At 49.4% G+C, this 13,321-nt stretch overlaps 2 protein-coding genes across 1 annotated transcript in view; both read left to right on the top strand.

Moving 5' to 3' along the window:
* The window catches only part of LOC143793520 (uncharacterized), a 349,323-nt gene that overhangs the window by 163,303 nt on the left and 172,699 nt on the right, over positions 1-13,321 (top strand).
* The window catches only part of LOC143793528 (uncharacterized), a 50,302-nt gene continuing 44,418 nt past the window's right edge, over positions 7,438-13,321 (top strand). Inside the window, exon 1 of the mRNA XM_077280578.1 lies at positions 7,438-7,666. The gene's annotated coding sequence lies outside the window, so the exon portion shown is untranslated. The remainder of the gene's footprint in view (positions 7,667-13,321) is intronic.

Raw genomic sequence — 13,321 nt, 5'->3', positions numbered from 1 at the left:
TGTATATCCTCCATGGCGGTTTCTCAGTGCATGCTCCCTGCCAAAGTTGTTGTCGCTGGCAGAGAGATACCAATCACTATTTTTGTGGATAGTGGTTCCGCCACAAATCTCATTGATGAGGAGTTTGCGCGCACTGCTGGTTTTAAGATTGAAAAACTGCCTCATCCTATCCGCGTGGTCACCATCAATTCTGCTCCTCTTCCACAGGGGGAGATTACTGAGTTCGTGGCTGAGGTTAAACTCCACATTGGGGTTCTTCATTTCGAGCAGGTCACATGTATGGTGCTCAAGAGTCTTCCGGCACAATTGGTTCTGGGTTTTCCATGGTTGTCTACACACAATCCGGTGATTGACTGGAAAACTCAGGACATAATCCAGTGGAGTGATTTCTGTCAGGAGAATTGCCTGGCCACATGTGTGTCTGCTGTGACTTCAAGCGTTCCTGAGTCACTTCAGGATTTTGTGGATGTGTTCTCTGAGAAGGGTTGTTCAGAGTTGCCGCCACACCGCTCCTATGACTGTTCTATCAGGTTTAAACCAGGGGCCAAGTTGCCTAAAGCAAGGATGTTCAACATCTCCGGTCCATAGAGACAAGCGCTCAAGGATTACATTGCTGAAAGTTTGAGCAAAGGGCACATCAGGCCGTCATCCTCGCCGGTGGCAGCAGGGTTCTTCTTCGTGAAGAAGAAAGATGGCGGATTACACCCGTGTTTGGATTTCGGGAGTTGAACCAGATTACGGTTCGTGATCCATAACCTATGCCACTGATACCAGATTTGTTCAACCAGGTGGCAGGTGCTAAGTGGTTTACCAAGCTTGACCTCAGGGGGGCGTACAACCTCATAAGAGTCCGTCAAGGTGATGAGTGGAAGACGGCTTTTAATATCCCTGAGGGTCATTTTGAAAATTTGGTGATGCCTTTTGGGTTGACTAACGCACCTGCAGTGTTCCAACATTTCATCAATGATGTGTTCTCGCATGTTTTTGGGAAATTCGTTATCGTGTACCTAGATGACATCCTCATATATTCTTGCGACCGTGATGCTCATTTAGATCATGTCAGGCAGGTGTTACAGCTTCTCAGAGAGAATAAGCTGTATGCTAAACTTGAGAAATGTGTATTTTTTGCTCAAGAGTTGCCGTTCTTGGGTTATATTGTGTCTGCTTCTGGTTTTAAAATGGACGCCGCTAAGGTGCAAGCGGTGCTGCATTGGGAACGTCCTGATAACCTAAAGGCATTTCAACGGTTCCTTGGGTTTTCTAACTACTATAGGAAATTTATCAAGAATTTTTCTATCATTGCTAAACCGCTAACTGACATGACTAAAAAGGGTACCAATTTCTCCGTTTGGCCTGAGGCTGCTGTTTGCGCATTTGAATTTCTCAAGAACAGTTTTGTTTCAGCCCCCATTCTTGTGCAGCCAGACGTATCTAAACCCTTTGTCGTGGAAGTCGATGCGTCTGAGGTTGGTGTGGGGGCGGTACTATCTCAAGGCTCATCCTTGAGTGGTTTGCGTCCGTGCGCCTATTTCTCAAAAAAACTGTCGTCCGCTGAACGTAACTACGATATAGGCAACAGGGAGTTGTTGGCTATTAAGTTGGCCTTTGAGGAATGGCGACACTTCTTGGAGGGGTCGGTACATCAGGTCACTGTTATTACTGACCATAAGAATCTACTGTATTTGGAGTCTGCCAAGAGTCTGTCTCCCAGGCAGGCTCGCTGGGCATTGTTTTTCACGCGGTTCAACTTTGTTGTCACTTACAGATCAGGGTCTAAAAACACTAAGGCGGATGCTCTGTCCAGGTGTTTTCCGGGGGGAGAACCTCGGGAGGATCCAGTACCCATCCTCCAAAAGGGTGTTGTGGTTTCGGCTCTCACTACCGAGGTTGAGGCTGAGATTGCCGAGGCTCAGGAGGAGGTACCATCTGAGCTTCCCATCAACAAATCTTTTGTACCGCTTCATCTCCGCCTAAAGGTGTTGGCGGAGCATCATGATACTTTCCTGGCTGGCCACCCAGGGGTTAGAGGTACTTTGGAGTTGGTGTCACGTCGGTTTTGGTGGCCCAAAATCCGACAGGACGTGGTCTCAAATGTGTCAGCTTGCACCACGTGCGCTAGGGCGAAGACGCCCCGCTCCTGTCCTGTTGGCACACTACTTCCTCTTGAGGTACCTAGTAAGCCATGGACGGAAATCTCCATGGATTTCATCACTGATTTGCCTTCCTCAGCTGGGAACACGGTCATTTTGGTGATTATGGATCGGTTTTCAAAAATGTCGCACTTTGTGTCTTTGCCTTCTTTACCTAACGCTAAGACTCTTGCTCAGGTGTTTGTGCAGGAGGTGGTCAGGCTTCATGGGGTTCCGTCTGACATCGTGTCAGATAGGGGTACTCAGTTTGTAGCAAAATTTTGGAAATCATTTTGCTCACGGCTGGGGATCAAGTTGTCTCATTCGTCTGCGTTTCATCCCCAGTCAAATGGTCAGACTGAGTGTATGAACCAAAATTTGGAGCAGTACTTGCACTGCTTTGTCTCTGATAACCAGGAGGAGTGGTCTACCTTTCTTCCTTTGGCTGAGTTTGCCATCAATAATCACCACCAGGAGTCGTCTGGGGAGTCTCCGTTTTTTTGTGTTTACGGGCTACATCCTCAGTTTTGTACGTTGAGTCAGAGAGGTTCTTCCGGTGTTCCAGAGGAGGACCAGTTAGGAACACAATTTTCATCAGTCTGGAGGAGAGTGAAACAGCGCCTGTTGAGTGTGAGTGCTAGAGTTTCCCTAGTCTGAGGGAAATTGGCCTGGGTTATTAGCTCTCGCCCTCCTTGTGTCCCCGTGACAGGATTCGTGACAATATTTTTATATTTTGAAAAGTCCTTTTGTTTAAGTCTCTTATTACAAGTCCCATTTGACTCTTTTAATCAGTAAACCAGGTTTGTTCCACCAAAAATGCATCCTAGCGGTGACACTGTAAATATGGGAGCCCCCTCCCCCCCCCCCCCTTTTTTAACCTAATGCATTATATATATTTCCCATGTTCCTGGGATCGTTCTTGGGTAAGAACTAAAACTATCCCCCTTTTTTTGGCCATAAAGGCAGCTGATTTTAGATAGGATTCTTATTGCGAGTGTATATTCCATTGTTTATTACATTTTTTACATTTTTTACTTTTTTAACGTGTGAAGTAATAAATAAATAAATAAAGTATATTTGTTTTTGTTTTTAATCAATACATATGTGCACCTATTTTCAGCAAAAGCACGTGTGAAGTAACTGAATATAATACGACACGTCTCTTGCTTGATCAGTGAAGTTTCCCACTTTTTATTTTTGCACATTATAGGATTACACGGAGATTTGGGCACTTGTTGGAGAGTCCGGGGTTAATAGGGTGGGAGGTGCGCAATCACAGCTGGAGTGTATATAGGGCAGGGGAGTCTGGACAGCGGTAACCCTGATGAAGAAAAGTGCAGCCTCTTTGAAACGCGTTGGTTAATCTCCTTCTCTTTCCCCCCTTTTTTGAGCGCCTCAGCGCTCCATAATGAGAGTGACGTCACAAGCAGGAGGAGCCTATTGGCCATTTTTTTCTCTCACTCCTCGTGGTTTCCAGGAAGCGCTACCGGCCGGAGCGCCCCTGGTCCCACACTGCGCTCCACCACCCGGCACTATCAGTGCCGCACCCCTGGTCATCTGCAGCCTACAGTCGACAAGCAACTCCCCAGCAGCGCACCGCACACCGCAGCTCCCAACATATATAGGTAAGCCGACGGCCATCGGTTTCTCTTGGGTGTTAGCATTACAAACTTACTGTGTGGCCAGTCTGTTGAAGTATTTTAGTTTCACTATTTCATATCACTGCTCCACCAGTTGGAGTAATATCGTTGCTCTTTTTGACATTTATCCTTGGGGTCATTCTATTTGTCCCTTTTTCTTTCTTTCCTCAAGCGCGGTTTCTTCCTGGTTTTATTAGTTTCATGTATATGGGTGAGCACTACCCTGTTTGATTCCAGCAGCTGAGGTGGATTGTTCTTTAGGGTGAGCGCCAGTGTTATTCCATAGTTTCAGATTGTGTCTTAATTTCCCAATCATGTTTTTGCAAACCAAAAGAACTGGCTTTTTATCTGTATATTGGCTTGTGAATTTAAGTGGTTATGTCTGGTGGGTCAAGAAGACAGACTTGCCAACTGATATACTATCTAACATACTGTGTAAAGGCCCCGTCTCACATAGCGAGATCGCTAGCGAGATCGCTGCTGAGTCACAAGTTTTGTGACGCAACAGCGACCTCCATAGCGATCTCGCTATGTGTGACACGTATCAGTGATCAGGCCTCTGCTGTGAGATCGCTGGTCGTGTCAGAATGGCCTGGACCTTTTTTTGGTCGTTGAGGTCCCGCTGACATCGCTGAATCGGTGTGTGTGACACCGATCCAGCGATGTCTTCACTGGTAACCAGGGTAAACATCGGGTTACTAAGCGCAGGGCCGCGCTTAGTAACCCGATGTTTACCCTGGTTACCAGCGTAAATGTAAAAAAAACCAAACACTACATACTCACCATGTGATGTCCGTCAGGTCCCTTGCCGTCTGCTTCCTGCTCTGGCTGAGATCCGGCCGTACAGTGAGAGCACAGCACAGCAGTGACGTCACCGCTGCGCTCTGCTCTCACTGTACGGCGGCACTCAGTCAGAGCAGGAAGCAGACGGCAAGAGACCTGTCGGACATCAGAAGGCGAGTATGTACTGTTTGTTTTTTTTGGTAACCAGGGTAAACATCGGGTTACTAAGCGCGGCCCTGCACTTAGTAACCTGATGTTTACCCTAGTTACCCGGGTGCTGCAGGGGGACTTCGGCATCGTTGAAGACAGTTTCAACGATGCCGAAGTCGTTCCCCTGATCGTTGGTCGCTGGAGAGAGCTGTCTGTGTGACAGCTCCCCAGCGACCACACAACGACTTACCAACGATCACGGCCAGGTCGTATCGCTGGTCGTGATGGTTGGTAAATCGCTATGTGAGACGGGGCCTTAAGTCTGTAATAGTGACTGTATATTGAGTGTGTGAAGCTTTGTTTATTGATGTGTGCTTATATGCTAATAGTGCTACTTAATCCCATCACCATTGTTTACCTTATCTTGATGTTGGACTGAAGGACCCTGGGTAATTCTAAAAATAGCTTACATGCCTTGGGTATAAAAAGACTCAGAGATCACATCCTGGGAGACTGAAGTAACACAGAGCGACCAGCCAGACATTCTGCAAACCACCCAACAGACAAGAGAAAGGACTGCAGCCAATTCATCATGGCACCATCACGAGGGACACTGATCTATGATTCTATAGGAAACAACCCAGGGGTTTTCGGCTCCGGTTGGAAGGACACATCCATGGTTCAGAGATGGTCACTGGATCAGATCTATGTTTGGAGAAAGCCGGGGTTGGGACCCGCTGGTCGCCTTGTTCCATGGAGATGGTCAGATAAGCCAGGTGGTGACTCTCGTGTCAGTCCTTGTGTGGACTCTATGGACAGTTCTTGGTCATCTTCCTACGCTTGTCGATATCTCTTCTCTGTGTGTATATCACAGGTGGAGTAGCTGGGAGCTCTGATATAACATCTACCATTATTCTAATGAGACAACGGAAGAGTAAGACCCTGTCATGTGCACCATCTTGAGGTAATTGCTGAGATTGTTCTGTTTGCTATGGTGTGTTCTGGTTCAATAAAGTATTGCCACACTGTTTTACCTTAACCCTGTGTTGTCTGTGTAGTGTATTGCCCACGGGGAGATAGAGCGGGCGTTCAGTGGTATCAGCCCTGGTCCATGCAGTCTTGCTAAAGGTAGCCGGGCCAGCGGACAAGAGCAGCCACTGACCCCGTTTCTCCACAAAGGTCATGGGTTCCTTTTCTCGTACATCCTCCAACGTGGTGACATGATACAATGTACGAGGTGCCCTGGAGGTCTCTATATGGGGGAAACCATGAAAAACTACAATCTAGGGTGAACCTACCCAGACACACAATCAGGAATGTAATGGACGCACCGGTGGGAAAACATTTCTCTGGACCTGGACACAGTATGACAGACTTAAAAGTCTTAATACTAAAAGGTCATTTTAAGGATGACAGGGAAAGAAAATATGGGAATTCAAACTGATAATCAACTCATTAAAACTAGGACTCAGTGTAACACCTGGATGTAGGAGTCACTACATGGACACAATTCGCACCTCCACGAGACGGACTCCAGATAACTAAAGGTACCTTCACACGAAACGACTTTGTAACGATATCGCTAGTGATCCGTGACGTTGCAGCGTCCTGGCTAGCGATATCGTTTAGTTTGACACACAGCAGCGATCAGGATCCTGCTGTGATGTCGCTGAATAAAGTCCAGAACTTTATTTGGTCGTCCGATCGCCGTGTATCGTTGTGTTTGAAAGCAAAAGCAAGGATACCAGCGATGTTTTACACTGGTAACCAGGGTAAACATCGGGTTACTAAGTGCAGGGCCGCGCTTAGTAACCCGATGTTTACCCTGGTTACCAGCGTAAAAGTAAAAAAAACAAACAGTACATGCTCACCTGCGCGTCCCCCAGCCTCTGCTTCCTGACACTTACTGAGCGCCGGCCCTAAAGTGAAAGTGAAAGCACAGCGGTGACGTCACCGCTGTGCTGTTAGGGCCGGAGCTCAGTCAGTGTCAGGAAGCAGACGCTGGAGGACGCGAATGTAAGTATGTGCTGTTTGTTTTTTTTACTTTTACGCTGGTAACCAGGGTAAACATCGGGTTACTAAGCGCGGCCCTGCGCTTAGCAACCCGATGTTTACCCTGGTTACCCGGGGACCTCGGCATCGTTGGTCGCTGGAGAGCGGTCTGTGTGACAGCTCCCCAGCGACCAAACAGCGACGCTGCAGCGATCGGCATCGTTGTCGCTATCGCTGCAGCGTCGCTTCGTGTGAAGGTGCCTTTAGGACATTATTCCCACTGCCTCTCCATTTGTAAGAGAATGCCTAATCTGATTACCTTGGCTTATCTATAGGCCTCACCTCTCCTATAACATGAACAAATGTCCTACTGTACTATCCCTTAACGTTGTGCCATTTTCTTATTATGTGTAATCCTGCCTGAAGAAGAAACCTCTGTACTCCAAAAGCTGCAAACATATTATTTTCTGGTTAGCCAATAAAGGTATCACTCCGAGAATACTAGTCTCCATATCAAGGACTATACAGAGAACTGCGCCAGCACTGAGCTCCGCCCCCTGATCACATGACACTGACGTCACCACAGGTCCTTCACCCCACACAGTACTCTACTGAGCTCCGCCCCGATCACATGACAGTGACGTCACCACAGGTCCTTCACCCCACACAGTACTCTACTGAGCTCCGCCCCGATCACATGACAGTGACGTCACCACAGGTCCTTCACCCCACACAGTACTCTACTGAGCTCCGCCCCTGATCACATGACAGTGACGTCGCCGAAGGTCCTGCAGATCATCCACCACAACAAATTGATCCTAAAAGAGCAAAAATTACTCTCCCAGATATCAACCAATAACCTCAGCAGTGCGCCCAGCAGAGGCCGAATGTACAGAGAGCGGGAGGCGGCTCAGTACTGAGCGTGTACCAGCACCTGAGTGACGGCAGCACCGAGGAGCGACAGAGACTCCGGTACAGGATCCATCAGTCACTGACGTCTGTAGATGTGATTGGAGCCTTAGTTACAGGATCCATCGGTCGTGGTCGGTGATGTCTTGTAGATGTGATCGGAGCCTTAGTTACAGGATCCATCGGTCGTGGTCGGTGACGTCTTGTAGATGTGATCGGAGCCTTAGTTACAGGATCCATCGGTCGTGGTTAGTGACGTCTTGTAGATGTGATCGGAGCCTCAGTTACAGGATCCATCGGTCGTGGTCGGTGATGTCTTGTAGATGTGATCGGAGCCTTAGTTACAGGATCCATCGGTCGTGGTCGGTGATGTCTTGTAGATGTGATCGGAGCCTTAGTTACAGGATCCATCGGTCGTGGTCGGTGACGTCTTGTAGATGTGATCGGAGCCTTAGTTACAGGATCCATCGGTCGTGGTCGGTGACGTCTTGTAGATGTGATCGGAGCCTTAGTTACAGGATCCATCGGTCGTGGTCACTGACGTCTGGTAGATGTGATCGGAGCCTTAGTTACAGGATCCATCGGTCATGGTCGGTGACGTCTTGTAGATGTGATCGGAGCCTCAGTTACAGGATCCATCGGTCGTGGTCGGTGACGTCTTGTAGATGTGATCGGAGCCTTAGTTACAGGATCCATCGGTCGTGGTCGGTGACGTCTTATAGATGTGATCGGAGCCTTAGTTACAGGATCCATCGGTCGTGGTCGGTGACATCTTGTAGATGTGATCGGAGCCTTAGTTACAGGATCCATCGGTCGTGGTCAGTGACGTCTTGTAGATGTGATCGGAGCCTTAGTTACAGGATCCATCGGTCGTGGTCGGTGACATCTTGTAGATGTGATCGGAGCCTTAGTTACAGGATCCATCGGTCGTGGTCGGTGACGTCTTGTAGATGTGATTGGAGCCTTAGTTACAGGATCCATCGGTCGTGGTCGGTGACGTCTTGTAGATGTGATCGGAGCCTTAGTTACAGGATCCATCGGTCGTGGTCAGTGACGTCTTGTAGATGTGATCGGAGCCTTAGTTACAGGATCCATCGGTCGTGGTCGGTGACGTCTTGTAGATGTGATTGGAGCCTTAGTTACAGGATCCATCGGTCGTGGTCGGTGACATCTTGTAGATGTGATCGGAGCCTTAGTTACAGGATCCATCGGTCGTGGTCGGTGACGTCTTGTAGATGTGATCGGAGCCTTAGTTACAGGATCCATCGGTCGTGGTCGGTGACGTCTTGTAGTTGTGATCGGAGCCTTAGTTACAGGATCCATCGGTCGTGGTCGGTGACGTCTTGTAGATGTGATCGGAGCCTTAGTTACAGGATCCATCGGTCGTGGTCGGTGACGTCTTGTAGATGTGATCGGAGCCTTAGTTACAGGATCCATCGGTCGTGGTCGGTGACGTCTTGTAGATGTGATCGGAGCCTTAGTTACAGGATCCATCGGTCGTGGTCACTGACGTCTGGTAGATGTGATCGGAGCCTTAGTTACAGGATCCATCGGTCATGGTCGGTGACGTCTTGTAGATGTGATCGGAGCCTCAGTTACAGGATCCATCGGTCGTGGTCGGTGACGTCTTGTAGATGTGATCGGAGCCTTAGTTACAGGATCCATCGGTCGTGGTCGGTGACGTCTTATAGATGTGATCGGAGCCTTAGTTACAGGATCCATCGGTCGTGGTCGGTGACATCTTGTAGATGTGATCGGAGCCTTAGTTACAGGATCCATCGGTCGTGGTCAGTGACGTCTTGTAGATGTGATCGGAGCCTTAGTTACAGGATCCATCGGTCGTGGTCGGTGACGTCTTGTAGATGTGATTGGAGCCTTAGTTACAGGATCCATCGGTCGTGGTCGGTGACGTCTTGTAGATGTGATCGGAGCCTTAGTTACAGGATCCATCGGTCGTGGTCAGTGACGTCTTGTAGATGTGATCGGAGCCTTAGTTACAGGATCCATCGGTCGTGGTCGGTGACGTCTTGTAGATGTGATTGGAGCCTTAGTTACAGGATCCATCGGTCGTGGTCGGTGACATCTTGTAGATGTGATCGGAGCCTTAGTTACAGGATCCATCGGTCGTGGTCGGTGACGTCTTGTAGATGTGATCGGAGCCTTAGTTACAGGATCCATCGGTCGTGGTCGGTGACGTCTTGTAGTTGTGATCGGAGCCTTAGTTACAGGATCCATCGGTCGTGGTCGGTGACGTCTTGTAGATGTGATCGGAGCCTTAGTTACAGGATCCATCGGTCGTGGTCGGTGACGTCTTGTAGATGTGATCGGAGCCTTAGTTACAGGATCCATCGGTCGTGGTCGGTGACGTCTTGTAGATGTGATCGGAGCCTTAGTTACAGGATCCATCGGTCGTGGTCGGTGACGTCTTGTAGATGTGATCGGAGCCTTAGTTACAGGATCCATCGGTCGTTGTCGGTGACGTCTTGTAGATGTGATCGGGGCCTTAGTTACAGGATCCATCAGTCACTGACGTCTGTAGATGTGATCGGAGCCTTAGTTACAGGATCCATCAGTCACTGATGTCTGTAGATATGATCGGAGCCTTAGTTACAGGATCCATCGGTCGTGGTCGGTGACGTCTTGTAGATGTGATCGGAGCCTTAGTTACAGGATCCTTCGGTCGTGGTCGGTGACGTCTTGTAGATGTGATGGGAGCCTTAGTTACAGGATCCATCGGTCGTGGTCGGTGACGTCTTATAGATGTGATCGGAGCCTTAGTTACAGGATCCATCGGTCGTGGTCAGTGACGTGTTGTAGATGTGATCGGAGCCTTAGTTACAGGATCCATCGGTCGTGGTCGGTGACATCTTGTAGATGTGATCGGAGCCTTAGTTACAGGATCCATCGGTCGTGGTCGGTGACGTCTTGTAGATGTGATCGGAGCCTTAGTTACAGGATCCATCGGTCGTGGTCGGTGACGTCTTGTAGATGTGATCGGAGCCTTAGTTACAGGATCCATCGGTCGTGGTCGGTGACGTCTTGTAGATGTGATCGGAGCCTTAGTTACAGGATCCATCGGTCGTGGTCAGTGACGTCTTGTAGATGTGATCGGAGCCTTAGTTACAGGATCCATCGGTCGTGGTCGGTGACGTCTTGTAGATGTGATTGGAGCCTTAGTTACAGGATCCATCGGTCGTGGTCGGTGACATCTTGTAGATGTGATCGGAGCCTTAGTTACAGGATCCATCGGTCGTGGTCGGTGACGTCTTGTAGATGTGATCGGAGCCTTAGTTACAGGATCCATCGGTCGTGGTCGGTGACGTCTTGTAGTTGTGATCGGAGCCTTAGTTACAGGATCCATCGGTCGTGGTCGGTGACGTCTTGTAGATGTGATCGGAGCCTTAGTTACAGGATCCATCGGTCGTGGTCGGTGACGTCTTGTAGATGTGATCGGAGCCTTAGTTACAGGATCCATCGGTCGTGGTCGGTGACGTCTTGTAGATGTGATCGGAGCCTTAGTTACAGGATCCATCGGTCGTGGTCGGTGACGTCTTGTAGATGTGATCGGAGCCTTAGTTACAGGATCCATCGGTCGTTGTCGGTGACGTCTTGTAGATGTGATCGGGGCCTTAGTTACAGGATCCATCAGTCACTGACGTCTGTAGATGTGATCGGAGCCTTAGTTACAGGATCCATCAGTCACTGATGTCTGTAGATATGATCGGAGCCTTAGTTACAGGATCCATCGGTCGTGGTCGGTGACGTCTTGTAGATGTGATCGGAGCCTTAGTTACAGGATCCTTCGGTCGTGGTCGGTGACGTCTTGTAGATGTGATGGGAGCCTTAGTTACAGGATCCATCGGTCGTGGTCGGTGACGTCTTATAGATGTGATCGGAGCCTTAGTTACAGGATCCATCGGTCGTGGTCAGTGACGTGTTGTAGATGTGATCGGAGCCTTAGTTACAGGATCCATCGGTCGTGGTCGGTGACATCTTGTAGATGTGATCGGAGCCTTAGTTACAGGATCCATCGGTCGTGGTCAGTGACGTCTTGTAGATGTGATCGGAGCCTTAGTTACAGGATCCATCGGTCGTGGTCGGTGACGTCTTGTAGATGTGATCGGGGCCTTAGTTACAGGATCCATCGGTCGTGGTCGGTGACGTCTTGTAGATGTGATCGGAGCCTCAGTTACAGGATCCATCGGTCGTGGTCGGTGACGTCTTGTAGATGTGATCGGAGCCTTAGTTACAGGATCCATCGGTCGTGGTCGGTGACGTCTTGTAGATGTGATCGGAGCCTTAGTTACAGGATCCATCGGTCGTGGTCGGTGACATCTTGTAGATGTGATCGGAGCCTTAGTTACAGGATCCATCGGTCGTGGTCGGTGACGTCTTATAGATGTGATCGGAGCCTTAGTTACAGGATCCATCGGTCGTGGTCGGTGACGTCTTGTAGATGTGATCGGAGCCTTAGTTACAGGATCCATCGGTCGTGGTCGGTGACATCTTGTAGATGTGATCGGAGCCTTAGTTACAGGATCCATCGGTCGTGGTCGGTGACGTCTTGTAGATGTGATCGGAGCCTTAGTTACAGGATCCATCGGTCGTGGTCGGTGACGTCTTGTAGATGTGATCGGAGCCTTAGTTACAGGATCCATCGGTCGTGGTCGGTGACGTCTTGTAGATGTGATCGGAGCCTTAGTTACAGGATCCATCGGTCGTGGTCAGTGACGTCTTGTAGATGTGATCGGAGCCTTAGTTACAGGATCCATCGGTCGTGGTCAGTGACGTGTTGTAGATGTGATCGGAGCCTTAGTTACAGGATCCATCGGTCGTGGTCGGTGACGTCTTGTAGATGTGATCGGAGCCTTAGTTACAGGATCCATCAGTCACTGACGTCTGTAGATGTGATCGGAGCCTTAGTTACAGGATCCATCAGTCACTGACGTCTGTAGATGTGATCGGAGCCTTAGTTACAGGATCCATCGGTCGTGGTCGGTGACGTCTTGTAGATGTGATCGGAGCCTTAGTTACAGGATCCATCGGTCGTGGTCGGTGACGTCTTGTAGATGTGATCGGAGCCTTAGTTACAGGATCCATCGGTCGTGGTCGGTGACGTCTTATAGATGTGATCGGAGCCTTAGTTACAGGATCCATCGGTCGTGGTCGGTGACGTCTTATAGATGTGATCGGAGCCTTAGTTACAGGATCCATCGGTCGTGGTCGGTGACGTCTTGTAGATGTGATCGGAGCCTTAGTTACAGGATCCATCGGTCGTGGTCAGTGACGTGTTGTAGATGTGATCGGAGCCTTAGTTACAGGATCCATCGGTCGTGGTCGGTGACGTCTTGTAGATGTGATCGGAGCCTTAGTTACAGGATCCATCAGTCACTGACGTCTGTAGATGTGATCGGAGCCTTAGTTACAGGATCCATCAGTCACTGACGTCTGTAGATATGATCGGAGCCTTAGTTACAGGATCCATCGGTCGTGGTCGGTGACGTCTTGTAGATGTGATCGGAGCCTTAGTTACAGGATCCATCGGTCGTGGTCGGTGACATCCTGTAGATGTGATCAGAGCCTTAGTTACAGGATCCATCGGCCGTGGTCGGTGACGTCTTGTAGATGTGATGGGAGTCTTAGTTACAGGATCCATCGGTCGTGGTCGGTGACGTCTTATAGATGTGATCGGAGCCTTAGTTACAGGATCCATCGGTC

The sequence above is a fragment of the Ranitomeya variabilis genome, chromosome 1, assembly GCF_051348905.1.
Source record: "Ranitomeya variabilis isolate aRanVar5 chromosome 1, aRanVar5.hap1, whole genome shotgun sequence".
Lineage (NCBI taxonomy): Eukaryota > Metazoa > Chordata > Amphibia > Anura > Dendrobatidae > Ranitomeya > Ranitomeya variabilis.
Note: the sequence above shows the minus strand (reverse complement) of the source record. Positions and strands in the feature narration are given on the sequence as shown.